At 42.5% G+C, this 20678-nt stretch overlaps 1 pseudogene across 1 annotated transcript in view; it reads right to left on the minus strand.

The window, feature by feature from the left end:
* Positions 1-20678, minus strand: part of LOC147706093 (ankyrin repeat domain-containing protein SOWAHA-like) — a 107985-nt pseudogene that overhangs the window by 47338 nt on the left and 39969 nt on the right. Inside the window, exon 5 of the transcript XR_015297615.1 lies at positions 18299-18436. The product of XR_015297615.1 is annotated as an ankyrin repeat domain-containing protein SOWAHA-like (transcript). The remainder of the gene's footprint in view (positions 1-18298; positions 18437-20678) is intronic.

Below are 20678 nucleotides of genomic sequence, written 5' to 3' on the forward strand. Positions count from 1 at the left end.
GAGTAAAGCAATATAAACAAGCGCACGTGGCCACGTTAATTACAAACAGATGGACCCTGCGCGCCGCTGCTCTCTCCCGGATGGTGGATGCCACCACAAGTACTAGTGCTGGAAAAGAGCAGACCGATTTCTAAAGGTCACTCCTAGAGCAGCGCTGCGCTATGCTCGACCTAAAAAGGGAACAGAAAAGAAAGAGTGAACAGAAACGAAAGTGCGTTCATGCATAAACTATTGTGCCAGGAGGTATCGCAATGTCATTAGGAGAAAACGTGGAGGGAGCGGTAGTTGTGGGGGGGGTAGGACTGAGAGGGTCAAGAGAGAGGAGGTACAAGGGGAGAGACCCCACCACAGGCGCTGCTTCACTGGCCACCAATAGTTATAGACACTAAGCTGTCAATCACCCAACAAGTTCATGTAGGCACTTCCAATGCCAATGTACTACATCTAGGAGCAAGAAATAAACTGATAAATAGATTGCAAGGAGTGCAGAATGCTGCAGCAAGACAATCAGTTCAACAAGGCCTGACACGTTTGTATATTTTACAGGTCAGGCACATAATTAAAGTTAAGGCTCTAATGATCACCCACAGAGCCTTATACAACAAGCATTTACAATGTAATGGTCTCGTCTTTGTTAAAGTTAGAGCTATTGGTATTGCTCTTGACATTTTTGTTTTTGTTTTTAAACCATATAAATAAATGGCAATGTCATTTACAATGCCAATAGCGTAATCTCTCGCAAATGCGAGACCTATTGCATTTGCACCCACACAGAGAACCCCACACACACTCAGCCCCCCCCCCACACACAGAGCCCCACACACACACAGAGCCCCCCACACACACACACACAGAGCCCCCCACACACACACAGAGCCCCCACACACACACACAGAGGCCCCCCACACACACACAGAGCCACATACAGAGCCACACACACACACACAGAGCCACACAAAGAGCCTGCCACACACAGAGCCTCACACACACAGAGCCAAACACACACACACAGAGCCACACAGAGCCGCACACACACACAGAGCCTCACACACACAGAGCCAAACACACACACACAGAGCCACACAGAGCCGCACACACACACAGAGCCACACACACACACAGAGCCACACACACACACACAGAGCCACACACACACAGAGCCACACACACACACACACAGAGCCACACACACACAGAGCCACACACACACAGAGCCACACACACACAAACACAGAGCCACACACACACACACACACACACACAGAGCCACACACACACACACACAGAGCCACACACACACACACAGAGCCACACACACACACACAGAGCCACACACAAACACAGAGCCACACAAACACACACACACACACACAAACACAGAGCCACACACACACACACAGAGCCACACACACACACACAGAGCCACACACACACACACACACACACACAGAGCCACACACACACACAGAGCCACACACACACACAGAGCCACACACACACAGAGCCACACACACACACAGAGCCACACACACACAGAGCCACACACACACAGAGCCACACACACAGAGCCACACACACACACAGAGCCACACACACACACAGAGCCACACACACACACAGAGCCACACACACACACAGAGCCACACACAGCCACACACACACACAGCCACACACAGCCACACACACACACAGCCAGCCACACACACAGCCAGCCAGACACACACAGCCAGCCACACACACACAGCCAGCCACACACACAGCCAGCCACACACACAGCCAGCCACACACACACACAGCCAGCCACACACACACAGCCAGCCACACACACACACACACACACACACACACCCAGCCACACACACACACACACACACAGCCAGCCACACACACACACACAGCCAGCCACACACACACACAGCCAGCCACACACACACACACAGCCAGCCACACACACACACAGCCAGCCACACACACATACACAGCCAGCCACACACACACACACACAGCCAGCCACACACACACACAGCCAGCCACACACACACACAGCCAGCCACACACACACACACACACACACACACCCACCCACCCCCCCCTGGGAGGGGAGACATCCTTAACTATACAGCTCATAACCAAGGCACTAAATACATGCATGCTTTATAAACAATAGCTGTGCAACTCTGAGTGCACCCATATAGCTTTAGAATACAATATACGACAAACTATGTAAAATAAGAACCTTCCAACTCTAGATAAATGAAAACTTGACAACTGTACAGCATCAAGTACATAAGCTTCGGATGATAAATAAATGCACAGGATTAGCACACACTGTGCAAATAAGTGAAATCAAGTTATAATCTATAACCTATATTTCAGATGTACAACGCATTAGACATCGGCAGTACCAAAAATATAGCGAGTGTACATTACTCTATGATTAATGAGTGTTCTTCAAGTATTGCACAAATGAATCTTCTCAGTACCGAATGTATGGAGCCGAATACATGTACATTGGCTTACACATTGTAATTTTGCAGGAAAAATTACAAACAAACTGCATTTTTTACATTACTATACAGTACAAAGTACGTGCACATAAATGAGTACACCGGAACTAACTGTACAGAGCTGAGTAGACACTCAATACTTTGAGACAAACTGTGATGCGCACCAGAGATACTTAAAACAGATTATACGTATCTACACATAATCGTAGCACACTAATTAAAGCAAGCACATCACTAGTTGTACCCCATCCCTCGTTCCAGTATAAATGTATTTGATTTAACATCACTACCCCTCCTTGCGGGGTATAACAATACCTCCCTGCCCGACCACCGTAAGCATACCCTTCCAATGTACCTGCTGCAGCCTTCTGTATCCATGCACTGCCCACCCCCTTTACCTTTGCTGTCCCTGTAGACATGCTGCCTTCTCTTCACTGACAGCAGCCAATGCCTGTAGGGCATGTCCCTGGTGAGGGTATTATATTAATCTGTTTGATAGTAGTAGAAGCCTCTTTAGATCTCTTTGGTCTGTGTGGTGCTGCACGCTCCGTAGGCCTTGAGGTGACTTGACCTATGCGCCCAAGATGGTCAGCAGCGGTACAAAAGGGGGTGGTGATGGACGGAGCATCTGAATCAATCAAACACTCACACCAAGTCAAAAGATCTAGGTTTAATCCATCACCGTTCTTTAGCCCACTCTGCCACCCCAGTTCAGACATGGCTATATGCAAATCAGTCTGACCCTGTGCCTCATGGGAACAGTCCAGCCCGAACTGCCAAGCCATGTCTTCCCTGGACCGGAAACAAGCTTCGAGGACCGGTTTTTGGCATTCCAGCAGTGTTCAGCCCGGCTTGCTTGAATCCAGTGGCAAAGTGAGCAAGGGACTCACGTCTGAGCATACCCTGCCACACTTATGGCGGCCAATAGCGGTACAAAAGGGGGTGGTGATTGACGATCTCTGGCTGGTGGTCCCATGTGGGACCAGAGTCAATAGCCACAAAAAGTTTAAAGTTCACTTGAATTTGCATAATTAAACAGAAACCTCAGACAAGTGGCAAAATTAATTCATGCATTAATAAACTTTACATTATGGATTTATGTAGTCTTATCACTAGATGCTACCATACTGACAAACAAAACGAAGAGACTAGGAGGTGAACAGAAAGGAAAATGCTACTTACCAGTATGCATCTGTTCTTGGCATGTAGGGCTGCTGACATTCATATCATTCATTCAGATGCTCCGTCCATCACGACCCCTTTTTGTACCGCTTTTGGCCGTCATAAATGTGGCAGGGTATGCTCAGATGTGAGTCCCTTGCTCACTTTGCCACTGGATTCAAGCAAGCCGGGCTGAAGACGGCTGGAATGCCAGAAACCAGTCCTCGGAAGCTTGTTTCTGGTCCAGGGAAGACATGGCTTGGCAGTTCGGGCTGGACTGTTCCCATGAGGCACAGGCTCAGACTGATTTGCATATAGCCATGTCTGAACTGGGGTGGCAGAGTGGGCTAAAGAACGGTGATGGATTAAACCCAGATCTTTTGACTGGGTGTGAGTGTTTGATTGATTCAGATGCTCCGTCCATCACCACCCCCTTTTGTACCGCAAGATGGTCAGCAAGCCTCTCTTACCTGCTTTTTGATGCGGTCCGTCCCGCTGTGGCTCTGCCTGAAAGGTGGGAGTGTATTATATCCTGCTCAGGGATTGAGGCTCGGCAGTTGTTCGTAACTCGCCTTCCCGCACGGCTAATGGAATGAGAGGCGGTCACAGAAAGCGATAGAAGGGGGAGGGGCGATAGAGCGAGAAGCTGGCAAGAGCGCCATCAAGCCAAAAAAGCGTGAGAGCGCCACCTATAGAACACCAACCCAAATGCACGGCCTACTGCTCAATTACAGTAGTACAAAGAAATATCGCAGATCTAATTTGCCCCTAGACAACGGTGTTACGTTATCCTGGACTTTACATACTTATTATTCCAAATAACTGCTACAGCGTCTTCAACAGAATGAGAAGGGTTTTGAAAAATAATAGGTAACAGACGTTTTACTATGCCAATGAATGAAGGGCTCCAGAGGCCTTGAACACTGCTGTCCTTTTTCTAGGTCTTAAAATTGGAACTGGTTTTGTAGATTAAACAAGCCGTCAGGAGGGCAGTCGAACACCACCATGTTTCTACGAGGTCATGCAGAAATGCCTCGGAGAAACGCCCCGTCATTTTCCGACTAAGGGGCGTGTTTCTCTTTCTCTCCTCTTCCCATTGGCGGGAATGTAAAATTCCAGCCAATGGGAAGAGGAGAGAAAGAACCTAAAAAAAACACACCCCTCAATCCCGAAAAGACGGGGCTTAAATGGACAGACGCCCCTCTTCTCAAATGGCTGGCCTCCGTTTAGGAAGCCAGCCAATGGAGAAGAGGGCAGGGTACAAGCCCCACTCTGGAAAACATAAGATCTCGCCAGCGACACTGCGCAAGCGCAGCCTACGCAGGCCGAGACCTAAAAGGACCTTTGTATGTACAGAAGAGAATAAACAAATACACACCGCTTTGAACACTAAGCTCAGCAAATCAAAATCTCCAGAGTGCCCCCGGATACACAAGGCGAGAGCAGGTAGAAGATCTTTTGCTTTTCAGTTTGCTACTCTTTGGAACTACCTGCCCGAGCATCTTCGAGGCATAGATTATGAAACTGTTTTTCAATCAAATGTAAAAACCTGTTAGTTTAGAGAAGTGTACAGATTGTTTTCGGCAGAGTGCAATCGTTATCATCCTCAGTCTGTCTGTCTGTTTTAGGGCCGGGACGCTTCCTTTAGAAGCAGCTATTAGTCCTTGTACAAATGTATTTTCATTCATTCGAGAGTGAAATCAGCACTAATGATTACTAATGTTACAGAACAGATTTACTATGTATGCAGCTGATCAATATCTGTGTTCAGAAAAAGAGACTATGTACCCATTGTATACATGAAAAATTCACCTTAATGCGAACCTGAGCTAATATTTTATTAATTAGGTTATCATATATTGTCAGATAAAATTGATGTTTTATCATATTCAACCCAAATGGTAATTTCAAAGGTGAAGCAGTACTTTGAATCATGGGTATGCTCATTCATGCCTTTTGGGATTTGATGCTCTTTAGTCTGGTACTCCTATTTAATTTTATTTGAATGATCTACTATATACTGACGAACTGTCTCATTGATTGCAGTGCTGCTATTTTGCATAGTTTACTACTATAACAAAATCCAAATGCTAAACATGGCAAGCTTCAGGCTTAACCAAAAAACAAAAGTAAAACCAATTTTAAAATAATTGTGAAGTTGAAAACTTAAACTATAGTAGTAAATGCTAAAAATAGTGTGTTAGAAACAAAGTAATATGTGAACCAGACTACGGACGTTACACAAAATGGCACTGTCAGAATCAAGAAAAACAATATTTAAGCAAAGAACAAGTGAATCTACACATTGATGAACCCAGCATATAGATAGAACATCAGAGGAAAAACACCTAAACGCATTGATAGTAGTAAAAATATAAGCCAGCACCGGGAACATCAAACCTGGCAATACAGAATCTAGGACTCGAATGACCAGCATACCACAAGAGCCTAAATCACAAAACATGCACACAACACTATGTCTACAAGACAAGACTTGAGAATTCGGCCAGAGTCCAGAAGTCAAAACACGTGCACTGCCAAGTTCCAGCATCCAAAGATGTGATTAAACCACTATAGCCAGAAAACATGACTGAGTAAATCAGCAGCATCAAAAAACGGAAGACACCAACTGAAAGCTATAGACCAGAATCCAAAACGAGAGTACATCACAGGAGCCAAAAATCTGTTGTGTGTGGCAGGTCTTTCCTGGTAATACATTAATGCAAGCAAAACCTGATTATATGTAACATGAAAAGCACTAACTCTTTAGAGTGAGTCTGTAAAAGCTTTAGGACCTGGCAAATTAGCATTTTGGACAGTATCGCAGACAAAAAAGGTGTGTGCCAGATCAATAGATTTTAGCTGCAGATTGGCATTAGTTGGAGTAACAAAAATAACACAAATGCGGCCAAAACACATAAAAGAAGTGTTCACCTAGTGTAATATCATACAGCTAGAGACCATGGGAGTATATAGCCTCAGCCAGATGGTAGGACTTGAACCTTCTGCCACAGCACCAAGCAAAACAGGATACTTCAGAGCCATGAAACAAAACATGGTATGCACTAATGGGACTCCAAATCCTAGACACACCTGTGCACCAGAAGCCACAAGCTAAAATGAGAGCGCACCAACAGAATCCAAATCTAGGATGTGTTCACAAGACCAAAGGCCATAAAGCAAGGCCAAAGCACATGAACAAGAGGACCTGAAAAAAAAAAACCAGTGGTCAACTGTGAGAACTTAACAAAAGCTGATACTCCTAGACAAAGGCATACTATGAGACAGGCACCAACACATAAGTGCACCAGAGGAGAAGAGAATCCAAAATATGCTTGAAAGTACTGAAGTTCAAAACCCAAACAGGTGTGCGTACATTACTAAACCCTAGAATCCAAGACATGAGAATACTGCCAGTCCCCAGAAACCAGAGGTTACTATGACCACATGAGCACAGTACCCATGAACCGAATCCTTTGCCAGAATGCAGACCCCAAAAAGTGAGAACACTGCGCTCTTCAACAAAAGCCATGAACACACTAAAAACCCAAATCTTGAGTGAACTGCTTTCAGTAAACAGCATGAGATCCGAGCCCATCAATAAAGCCAAAACAAAATAGCCATATGCACCAGCCGAGCGAGCAACTAAAACAAAACTGTACTGCCAGCGAAGAAAATTCTGGCTGCAAAGCATCATCAGAAACCAAAACCCAAGAAATAAGCTTTCTGGTCACCCATGATACAGGTGTACCAAAACTACAAAAGAAACTTTAGCATACCGACAGTGTCCAAAATACACAATATAAAGTGCCAAAACACAATACCCGAAACATCAAATCCTGCTATAACCTACAATTGAAAGGTCTTTACACACAACCAGAGCCTCTAAAGTTATCGTCAGAGCTATAAGCAAGGTTAAAGGAACAATACTTAAGTGATGAGAAGTAGCGAAGCGTCTCAGAAGTTGGTTAGGAGTGCACTTTATTGATTAACACCAGGAGTACACTGAACGACCCATCTGCATCTTTCCCACAGGTAACCGTCACTTGGGGAAGGCTTCATAGGTAAACAGCCTTGCCTGCTAACTAGATAAGAGGACTGGATGAAGGATTCAACACACCTTTCCCCTTAACAAACAGAAGAACCAGGAAACTATGAAGAAGGGAGGATCAGGGTAGGGGAAGTAGGTCATTTTATACAATATATAAACAATTTCAATTGACAAATAGTTGGTTGCAGAAGAGCTTCTGTAAACTATTTAATTGCACACTAATAACTTTTAATATATAGACAAATATTTATTCTTATCGGACAATTTTCTAAGGTTAGGATTGTCAAAAAAACACATTTTATCCTTGTCCACTTCACTCAATACCTCTTCCAAATGGTGGCACACAAAATCAACCTGTCACAGTGTCACTGCTACCTTTTTTTTCCGTCTTCTCCCACTGTTAGCCTGCACCACACTCTGCGACATGCAGATCATCTGTGTTGGAGATGAGCCCTTGGCTTCTCCTTTCTGTGCATTCCCAGCATGAATGGTGACAAACCTATGCTAGTGTTGGAAGTCATCCAAATAGCTAATTTAGCTTATCTGCGATTATAGACCTCCAACTGAGTTTACTAATGCTAACTGCAAATGATCTTTCAAAGTGCGGTTAAAGCGCTCAACTAACCCATTAGGTCTAGGCTGTTATAAAGGGATCTATGATGAAACATCGCACACCATTACACCGCGTGCTTTAACTACGCGGTTATTACATCGTAAGCGCCACAACATCGCATACTTTTTACATCGTAAGTTGTTGCAACGCCAATGCGTTGATTGGTATGGGCATGTAGTTCACTTCGCAGACCACTAAATCGCACGTTTTTAAAACGCGATTTGTGGTGTCCTCCCTCAGTTTTTGCATTCTTTTGTTCGAATGCGTGATCCCGCCTCTAACCCCTGGCCCCCACAACCCCCCACCGACCCCATGCGACTCCACAACGATAAATCTTCCTTTTCTATTCGCCCGTCCAGGCTGCATTTGGTTAACCTAGGACACTTTTTACTATTACGGAAGGTTAAAAATCCAATTTGATCTGAGAACTGCTTAGTTCTCTAGGCCTGTACCTCAATTTGCCCCCCCCCCCCCCCCTCCCCGGACCATCATAAAGTTGGACACTGGTATCCTGGTTAGCTCGGAATACATACATTTTACATCCATCAACGAGTATCGCATTTTAGCCATGGCTATTTTACAAACAGCACTTCAAAAGTCCTCCTCTTTCAGGAATGGCATCATACCCATGCATCATGGACCATCAGTTTCACATGAAGGTACTAGTTTCAGGTACTGATTTTTAACCAATAGAAAGACCAAACATGTTGTGTTTTGAGAATACACGCAATAAAATAAAAATAGATAATGAGGAACACAATTTTAATAAGAGTAGCACACCCAAAGATTTGACTTCACAACTGGAGCATAGACAAAAGCAACACAAAATGCATGCTACAGTCCAATACAAATAAACAAAACAATCACACCCTATCATCCATCCACCCATCTTGCATCCATCCACCCATTCTTCATCTATCCAGCCCATCATCCATCCAGCCTTCTTTCACCCATCCACCCTTCCATCCATCCTTCCACCCATCCATTGACCCATCTTTCAGCCATCCACACCCTATCATCCATCTACCTATCTTGCATCCATCCACCCTTCCATCCTTGTTTTTCTTTGAGCGACATCGCACTGACATTACGTTGTTCATGCGTATGTTGCGATGCCATACGATGTAAACGACGAAGCGTTGCTGTGCCTTGCGATGTAAAGGTTACTGCGATGTGGTAATTGCGGAGTATTGTGCACGTGAACTCATCACTTCGTTGAGATGGGTGTACGCCGTTATAAAGACCATGCTTGTTGCTGTGCACCTCTAGGAACACTAATGTTTTTCATGGCTAACTGTAGCCTATTGTCTGCAATGAGCTCAATAGGACAATACTCATTCTTGAACACCTTTTGTTGGATTTGGAATACAGTTTGTGTGTTGGCATTATTTACAAGCTCAACATCAGGCAACTTTGTCATGTACTTGATAAGCACAATGAAATATTTGAGGCCTCCCGCAAGACCCTGATTGCAACTGGCAATGTAGGTGCTTTAATAGGAATGACCAGTGAAGGACTAGTCATTTGAAATTTTTAACATAAAATGCATGCCTCATTATCCCTCATAAAACACCGAACCACTCTGTCCACTCCGGGCCACCAAAAATCTTCTTGCACCCTGTGCTTCATCATATGAATCACCATGTGGCCTTTGTGAGCAAACTGCAGCACATATTTTCTCAGCCACCAACTGTCCAACCTTTATTCTTCATCACGTTAACTATTGCCCCACTTGCACCTATAGCGTCATTTACTGGGCCAATTTCCTGATTCTTTGGTCATCAGGTCATTGGCAATGACATGATTTGTTTAAGAATCACATCTTCTCTCTAACAATTTCTCCACTTTTCCTCACCAAGGTCTCCCTGCAATATTCACCCAAGATGATTAGTCATGTACGCTATTTCATCATTATCATTGATCTTCTCACATAACTGAACACAGAAGCATCCTTGAAAGAACAGGTGCAACCACATGCCTTTTACCAGGTACATATTCAAGACTACAATTGTATTCTTGCGGGCAAATCTTTCACTTCGCAACCCTGGGCGTGATTTCACCCCATGTTGCATGCTGCATAAATTGATCCACAGTTTGTGGTCCATCCCCAGAATAAATAAAACACCCAAAATATACTGTTGGAATCGTGCCCCCGCCACAATCGCAACAATTATTTTCCTATGGTAGAATACACTGATTCAACCACGCAGAGTGCCCAGGAGGAAACAGTCACCTCCTCTTCTCTTTCTCAACCCTCCTTTAAAGCAGCACAACCCCCAAACCAAAGTTGCTAGCGTCAGTTACAATGATGGTATTATCCCTAATATCGAAAGGTTTCCGCAGCCTTCATGAAACTATGCCCATATAGACTTTGCCAAATGCATTTCAGCACTCCTTCCTCCACGCGCAACTTATTTCTTGAGCAACCGGTTCAAGAACGCATTTATTGCTCTGAAATATAGGAACATTTTTAAATAAAATGCAGTCAAGTCCGGAAAGGATCTAAATTGATCTCTAATCATAGGATATGGGGCTTCCTCAATTGCTTTTGAAAATTTAATTTTTGGCTTGACATCCCTTTGGACATATGAAGTCTCAAGTTGTCTACCCCGCCTCCTGAAACTTGCACTTGTCATAGTGGAGGGTGAAATCTCTCCTTCAAGACTGCAGTACTTTCATCAATCTGGCATCATGCTCCTCAGCGTTTCTTCCAGACAGCAATATGTCATCCTGAAATGCAATACTCCTTGAATGTTTTTAAACATCTACTTCATTAATCTCTGGAATAATGAGGACGATGAAGCTAATTCGAATTACAATTGTTTGTAGCGAAAGGCCCCTACTGGTGTAACTTACAAGGTCAGCTATTTTAAATCTTCACCAAGGAACCCTCAGTGATATGCATATCGAAAATCGTTAACATAAGTGCACACTTCAAGGTACACAACATTTCAGATAGTTTTGACAAAGAATTACAAACAATTCAAATTTTGCGATTTTTTTTAGATACACACATACAATTAATTGTAATTCTTGCCTTCCAGGCAATCGGGGGCTAACCACTCAGACCCCTTGAAGGACTCTACAATATCAGTTACTCATAGCTTGTCTAATTTTTACGCAAGTCTTCTCTTAAAGACAAAGATACTTTCCACACTTTGTAAACTAGAGGTTTTGCTTCATCTTTTTAATAAAAATCTTATATTGAAAGCTCCTTTATTTGACGAAATTTCAGAAAATACTTCAGGGAACAATGCGATAATCATACAGTCAAATTTAGATTTTGAAATAACTCAGTCAAGACAATTAGGGTTTAGAATAAAGTCCAGTTCTCCTTGGTCATTCCAACCCAACAAATATGATCCCTCTTTCGCAGCATTCGACCACACTTGACACACTTCAAATCAAATTCTAACATTCCATCAAAATCATTATTTTGTTTGCCATCTGCTTGCTATTCCAGTTGCACTTATTTTCCACTGTCTTCGACCCTCTTTTTCACAGGAACCTTTGACCTCTTTGTAAAACATGGAATCAATAGGAGTGGAGGCCTCTCCTAGATAGGTTTCTGTATTTGCTATAGGCCCAGTAATACTCAAGATGTTCGCAAGGTCAGGGTTTTCAGTGGAAAGCAATCTTTCGTGGGTTTTCTCATTTCGAGTTCTTTCAATTAGTTATTCTCGGATGATCTCATCTTTAAGTTCTAAATAATTAACAGTGGCAGATAATTTTCTTAGAGCAACAACAAAATGGTCAATAGATTCTCCTTGCAGCTGTTCTTAATTGGCGGTAAACTCGCTCCTGTGCTGTCTTGATGTAATTGTATTTTCCTTTCTTGTATCGGGGAAGTTTTTAAAACATATCTTTTCAGGGCACAAATTTGCGAATCAGGAGAGCTTTTCAATTTTTATTGGTGACAGTAACTTCATACATGGCATTTAAGTAAGCTCTGAAAGTGTCTTTCCATCTTGACCAGTCTACTCGGGGCGTACCTGCTACGATCAAAAATGGGGGGAGTGGTCGAGATGCCATCCATAATCCAAAGAAGCGAACATTAATGCCCTATATATGCACTGGAAATAAAGGTTTAAGAATGGCATGCTAAATGAAGAATTAGTATATAATTAAATCGTCCAGTGGAGAAAATGCTCACCCTGTATGCCTTCCAACTTTGTCACTAAACAGCATTGGCCAAATAATTTGTTATTTTATTGAAAGTGTTTATTTCACAACAAGAGTAACTGCAGGACTAACAGCATTTGTCCCAATCCAAAAAGCCAACATGGTACATGTGACATCATGTGTTGCGCAGACATGTCATATGGCGCGGGCATGTCAATGTACAGGAGCCGGTGAACAAAATGTGATATAGAAATCACTGCAAGGCGCGCATTTTTGCATGAAACTGTGGGGTTTCTTCCAAGGTTTCAAATCAAACTACCAAAACAAACTTATTTTGATGCTTCATAATGAATTTATTTCATTCCAATCGAAAAGAATTTTTTCAGTTAATTATTCATATGTTGTATTCCACATAAATCCTCGCATTACTTGATGCTTGCCCAATGCATTTCGGGTTAACGAGTGGTAACCCTTCATCAGGGGCCTATAAATGAAAAACATACAAGACCATCACTTTCAGGAAAACAGAGCCATTGGGTCATCATGACCAAACATATATAACATACCATAGCATAGCAAAAGTGCCTATAACTCATAGCAACATAATAGAGCATGAACACTGCTAATTACATCAAAACACGCAACATAACATAACGTACTTCATAGGGCACTGGTAGCAAAGAAAAGACAGAATGAGAAAAGACAGAATAAGAAATCAATAATATAATGCATCAAATTAGTGGTTGGAGTGCTGGGAACCAGGAGTATCAAACGGATACATCAACGGAGGGAGAAATGCAAGCTTAGCAGAAAGGCAGGCTGTGGGCAGAGTGAGGAGGCTTACCGCAACAAACGCGAGTAGTCGTCTTAATGTTCCGAGCGCGGAACCGGTCCGATAAGGACAGGACCAATGGGACGGAGTTTTATAGGAATATGGGGAGGTCACGTGGTATAGTTACGGAGAAGTACGGCGGGGAACGAAAACTAAGCTAATGCGAGTGGCAATATGAAAATATAGAACATGTGGTGCACCACAGAGGACGTTTTAACAAAAACGGTAAAGAATTGAAAAGATTAAGTGGCGGCGAACCGCAATCTAAAGCGCACGAAAATGCCTCGCGGTTATCGAAAAGGTGATTGGTCGATGGGGGTCATGTGATATGACTGGAATGAAGTAAACAAAGATCGGTACGGAAATGCAGTGTGTGATCAGCGCGTGTCGCAAAACATAGAGAATGGTGCCTGAAGAACGTAACACATATAAAGTGAAAGACAACAAAACATTGCATGGTATATACATATCAGCCTTCGTGAAAAAAGTGAAAATATACAAAGATGCATAGAATAGTGTTCCCTTGCGAAGCTGAAGTACATTAGCAAATCATGAACATAGATTGCGTGATACAAACGTAAGAGTGACCAATGGTCAGGTATAATCCATAGAGGAGTGTGGGATCACTCATCAAACCGATAGGAGTATGTACAGTTACAGGAAACATGCAAATTCGATTCGGTCATTAATCCCTGCTGGTTGGAGGGAATTCAGTTTCTTGATCCAGTAAAATTCTGCTTGAAGTCGCTGTTTCGTTGGATCCATGTCTGAACGTTGCGGGAGTACCTCTAGTATGGTGAATTTTAATTGGGTGATTTGATGGTTATTTTCCAGCCAATGTGTTGCTACTGCTGATTTCATGTTTTTTGTGCGGATATTGCTTTTGTGCTCTGATATTCTTGTCTTGATCTTCCTTTCCGTCTGTCCAACATAGATTTTGCCGCATGGGCATTTGATGGCATAAATCACATTTTTTGTATCGCAGGTTCCAGTATATCGTAAATCAATTTTGTAACCTCTAGTTGGGTGCATGAAAGTATTACCAGGTATTATGTTGTTGCAGTGTATGCAATTAAGGCATTTGAGCATACCTTTAGATGACATTTTCAATGTTTTTTTGGCACTCAGTGTCTCTTTGAGGTTTCTAGATCTTTTAAAAGCGAATGTTAGCTGTTCGCTGTAGAGGTTGGTTAGATCAGGTTCCATTCTGATCAAGTTCCAGTGGTGGTTAATTATTCTCTTGATTTGAGTTGATGTCGTTGAGTATTTTAACACACATACTGTTTTGTTTTCTTTTGATGGAGGGGACGGTGTTAACAATTGATCTCTTGTGAGGTTCGTTACTTTTTTGATAGATTCCTCAAGGACATCTTTTGGATATCCACGTTTCTGGTATTGTTGAAATTGATCATGCAGGGTTTCTTCCAATCTATGTGGGTCCGAGGTGATTCTTTTGAGGCGTATGAATTGGGACGTGGGTAAATGTTTTTTGAGAGTTTCTGGGTGAAAGCTCTGGTACAGCAAGCTGGAATTCCGATCAGTTCTATAACCAATGTAATGGAACCTCAATGGGTTTCGGGGGGGCTCCCTCGTATGCCAACCTGTACATGTCTAAATTCGAACATGAGAATATATTGAACAACACAAATTGGACTGATCATTTAGTGATATTCAAGAGATACATAGACTATCTGTTTTTAATTTGGAAAGGTGACAAAGAGCAACTCCTGACTAACATCATGGAAATTAATCAACTGAACCCAAGGATTAAGTTCACACACTCTGTTCACAAAGAAACCATCTCTTTCCTGGATGTACAGATAACCATCACCAAACAAAAACTGCACACTCAAGTGTACAAAAAACCCACTGATCGGAATTCCAGCTTGCTGTACCAGAGCTTTCACCCAGAAACTCTCAAAAAACATTTACCCACGTCCCAATTCATACGCCTCAAAAGAATCACCTCGGACCCACATAGATTGGAAGAAACCCTGCATGATCAATTTCAACAATACCAGAAACGTGGATATCCAAAAGATGTCCTTGAGGAATCTATCAAAAAAGTAACGAACCTCACAAGAGATCAATTGTTAACACCGTCCCCTCCATCAAAAGAAAACAAAACAGTATGTGTGTTAAAATACTCAACGACATCAACTCAAATCAAGAGAATAATTAACCACCACTGGAACTTGATCAGAATGGAACCTGATCTAACCAACCTCTACAGCGAACAGCTAACATTCACTTTTAAAAGATCTAGAAACCTCAAAGAGACACTGAGTGCCAAAAAAACATTGAAAATGTCATCTAAAGGTATGCTCAAATGCCTTAATTGCATACACTGCAACAACATAATACCTGGTAATACTTTCATGCACCCAACTAGAGGTTACAAAATTGATTTACGATATACTGGAACCTGCGATACAAAAAATGTGATTTATGCCATCAAATGCCCATGCGGCAAAATCTATGTTGGACAGACGGAAAGGAAGATCAAGACAAGAATATCAGAGCACAAAAGCAATATCCGCACAAAAAACATGAAATCAGCAGTAGCAACACATTGGCTGGAAAATAACCATCAAATCACCCAATTAAAATTCACCATACTAGAGGTACTCCTGCAACATTCAGACATGGATCCAACGAAACAGCGACTTCAAGCAGAATTTTACTGGATCAAGAAACTGAATTCCCTCCAACCAGCAGGGATTAATGACCGAATCGAATTTGCATGTTTCCTGTAACTGTACATACTCCTATCGGTTTGATGAGTGATCCCACACTCCTCTATGGATTATACCTGACCATTGGTCACTCTTACGTTTGTATCACGCAATCTATGTTCATGATTTGCTAATGTACTTCAGCTTCGCAAGGGAACACTATTCTATGCATCTTTGTATATTTTCACTTTTTTCACGAAGGCTGATATGTATATACCATGCAATGTTTTGTTGTCTTTCACTTTATATGTGTTACGTTCTTCAGGCACCATTCTCTATGTTTTGCGACACGCGCTGATCACACACTGCATTTCCGTACCGATCTTTGTTTACTTCATTCCAGTCATATCACATGACCCCCATCGACCAATCACCTTTTCGATAACCGCGAGGCATTTTCGTGCGCTTTAGATTGCGGTTCGCCGCCACTTAATCTTTTCAATTCTTTACCGTTTTTGTTAAAACGTCCTCTGTGGTGCACCACATGTTCTATATTTTCATATTGCCACTCGCATTAGCTTAGTTTTCGTTCCCCGCCGTACTTCTCCGTAACTATACCACGTGACCTCCCCATATTCCTATAAAACTCCGTCCCATTGGTCCTGTCCTTATCGGACCGGTTCCGCGCTCGGAACATTAAGACGACTACTCGCGTTTGTTGCGGTAAGCCTCCTCACTCTGCCCACAGCCTGCCTTTCTGCTAAGCTTGCATTTCTCCCTCCGTTGATGTATCCGTTTGATACTCCTGGTTCCCAGCACTCCAACCACTAATTTGATGCATTATATTATTGATTTCTTATTCTGTCTTTTCTCATTCTGTCTTTTCTTTGCTACCAGTGCCCTATGAAGTACGTTATGTTATGTTGCGTGTTTTGATGTAATTAGCAGTGTTCATGCTCTATTATGTTGCTATGAGTTATAGGCACTTTTGCTATGCTATGGTATGTTATATATGTTTGGTCATGGTGACCCAATGGCTCTGTTTTCCTGAAAGTGATGGTCTTGTATGTTTTTCATTTATAGGCCCCTGATGAAGGGTTACCACTCGTTAACCCGAAATGCATTGGGCAAGCATCAAGTAATGCGAGGATTTATGTGGAATACAACATATGAATAATTAACTGAAAAAATTCTTTTCGATTGGAATGAAATAAATTCATTATGAAGCATCAAAATAAGTTTGTTTTGGTAGTTTGATTTGAAACCTTGGAAGAAACCCCACAGTTTCATGCAAAAATGCGCGCCTTGCAGTGATTTCTATATCACATTTTGTTCACTTTATTTAAGGCACTTCTTGGCAGAGTGCGACAAGGAAACGGGCTTAAACTAACTGAATTGAAAATTTTGTGAGTGCACGGAGATACTATAACCTTTTCTAATGTACAGGAGCCGCCAGACCTAAGGCGGGGTTCCTCTGCATGTTCCGGCCAAACCCGGCAAACTTCATCGCAAGGGTATGAGCAGCTCGTCACGGTTCTCTAATATCCGTGGAACAGCCCTCAATTTTTATAGTTCTTCCCTACGGACCTTCAGCGTCAAGATCAAAACACGAGTATCTGCATGGTGGAAAGCAAGTGGTCGACATCGCAGTGTTTCCCTACCCTTCCCGCCAGTGACAAGCAATGAAGAACCTCAGAAACTTGTGGGAAGTGAACTTTAGTGATAAAAATTAAAGTACACTTAATGACTACCATCAATCACCTCACACACAGGTAACAGTCACTTGGGGAATGCCCAACATATAAACATTCTTGCATGTTGACCCCATAGGAGGCGGACTGCATGACAGATTCTACATAGAGCTGCGGGTGGAAACCCAAATAAGAGTGTAAAAATAAAGACAAGTACCAAAAATTGGGAATGTGCAGGCAGAACCAATTGCCCTGGTAGATTATTACCAACACAGGCCAGAATCAAAATTGTGATCACACCAGTATAGCCACATCCCAAGATACAAGCATGCAGCCAGACCTTAACTGAGGCATGAGTGCATCCAACTGAGAGCATAAAGTCCAAAAGACAACTGTACCACCATTGCCAAAATACGAGTATGCACTCAACAGGTTAGCTCAATGCAAGCTCACTTCCCAAGCTAACACCAAAACTTAATTACCAACAAAGCAAGAACAGAATACATGAGAATGCCTCAAAGAACAGGTTGTTGCACAGGTTTTTAAGATGGAAAAGCAGTTAATGTCAACCAGAGCTGTGTAAAATAAAATTAGTTAACATGGACAACACAGCGAATTAATTAGTTGTCAAATTAATGCTACATACTTTGGGGCTGTGCTCTGCTTCTTCATCCTCCTGTGATACTGCTGATTGACATTTGGCACCTCGGCCCTCCGGAGAGTCTGGACTGCTAGATGGACGTTCCACAGGATGAGCCCAACCAACGCTATGAAGACCTGTCCACTATATTGAGAGACAACAAATGAAAAAAGGGAGTGTTAGCATGAGAGTACCAATCAGCAAAAAAATGAAGCTTGCTCACTACTCACTAAAACGGATACCATCATAGCTAACCCAATGCCAATGAGTAACAATAGAAAAATAAAGATAAATAAGGAAAAAAAAATACATGTTCAAATAGTAAATATTATCTGATCTGCCCATTGACTAAAAAGATGATATTGTAAAAACATTCTGATATTTGAAGTGCAAGTTTTATCAGCTCATATGGAAATGTTTGCCTAGCCAGGACAAATACCTTAATAGTTTCTCAATTGTAAGAGGATTTAGCAGAGACCATGCATTTACAAAAGTTCTACAGAGTGTAGTGGGGGGCGGGGACAGGATATTTCACGGAGGTGTAACTAGCACTAGACCTGGATTGGCCATACAGGACACGTGGGGAGATATTTTTGGTGGGGTACAGTAGGCTGCTTTCATGGGTGTGTTGGGTGGAGGACCCGGTTTCCTGAAAGCCTTCCTTGGGAAAAAGCCTACTCCTTTGTGTACAATAGTCTTTTTTAGTGTGTCAAACCCTGAAATAAGAGACTGGACTCACACAGTGAAATATGGGACACTAAGGAGATCTGTTGAAGTGTAGAACATGGATGTCTTACCCCCGCAACACACCAGATTATCATTCCAAAAGTCACTACCACTAAACACGGATGGTGCAGCCCGGCTCCTAATGTCGCCACCCCTTACAGTTCCTTCAGTGGGGTTGGTTGGACGGTCCCTGATGGACCCTAGTGAAGCACATCAATGGCGGTTCATAGCTATGATACAGCGAACTGCTAAAGATTTTCTTCTCTGCATGTGTAATTGTGTGCTCTCATGCTCTCTGCATCATCTCATGCTAATGTGCTGTAACATTTCCTGAGCCATGCTTACACCAAATTTTCAAATCTCTTGCATCTCATGCAAAAGGTCTCATATCAGCCAGACAGCAATCAATATAATTTCAGCCATGCTCTCCACAGATCAATCTAGAAAACCAATACTTATCTTCATAATGGGCTCGAAGCCTTGTATAAAATTTACACAGTATATTGTAACTCATTAGTCCATCCCTTTCACAGGGATAGGGAAGTACAATGCAAATAACTGTATAATTCCAGCAAAGATCCAGAAAATACAGCTAAGATTACAGTGGGGGTCTCTACAGCTAAAAAGATAGCCCAGATAAGGTAGTGCCTGATTGCTACCAGTAGAGTGACCCAAGAGGAGGCAGTACCAGGCCTAATGGCTCCTCCAGTGCATGAACCTCCTATTATATAACCGGCAAAACCACCAGGGTGCTAAGTAAAAATCAAAGCAAAGTCAGAAGCAAGAGTCTGCTAAATTTCACAGTCAAAATTACACATTTTAGCTTCACTTGAAAACGAAAATGGATACCTTTGTTTTTTGCCACAAAGCTTTGATTATCAACTCTAGCTTTTAAAGCCAACCTCATCTGTAGTACCCATAAAGAGGAAAATACATGATTTGCTAGCCTGTAGGGGAATGGATGTATCAGGGCATTGTTGAACATTACTACCAAGTTGGCACCAAGGGAGCCACACACAGGTGGTCGCTTCGTTCAAAATCAAATGACTCATCTCTTACATTTTTTTTACCGCAATCTGAAATTCAAAAAGCCACTTCAAGAACTGCACTAACATCCTCTATCGAAGGATTCCAAAGAGTAGTACTAATACTCTCAAAAATAAAAAAAATGTGGAATTGATTCGGAGTAGCAAGTAGATTTACTACATCTACACCAAATGTTCCCACTTCCAAGGATACTTCGATGGCTGACAGGGGCATTTCATGAACATCTTCAAAATAGTGGCACAAAGAACCAAATTCTACACACAGCATTTCCCCAGTGCCTTAAAGAGTGAACAACCGCATGTGGTGACACACACACCCTTGGATCCTCGAGTCAGTAAATTCACAACAGTTGGAGATGTGAAAAGGGCAATGACACGAATGATATAGAAAAAAGATTTGGGACTACCACCACCACAGCCTGGACAAAAAAACCCTCCTTATTTCAACAAACCCCTCAAGGCACTGCTTCATGAGCATATTTGAAAAACGGACAGCTGTTGGTTTCCAAATAACAATTACCTTCCTTAGGGTTTCTTAATGACGGTTCTCCACCCCAGCAAAAGGTTGAATTGGAATATAGCAGACTACTTTCACAGCCCTACTAACCTTCCAC

The sequence above is a fragment of the Lissotriton vulgaris genome, chromosome 7, assembly GCF_964263255.1.
Source record: "Lissotriton vulgaris chromosome 7, aLisVul1.2, whole genome shotgun sequence".
NCBI lineage: Eukaryota > Metazoa > Chordata > Amphibia > Caudata > Salamandridae > Lissotriton > Lissotriton vulgaris.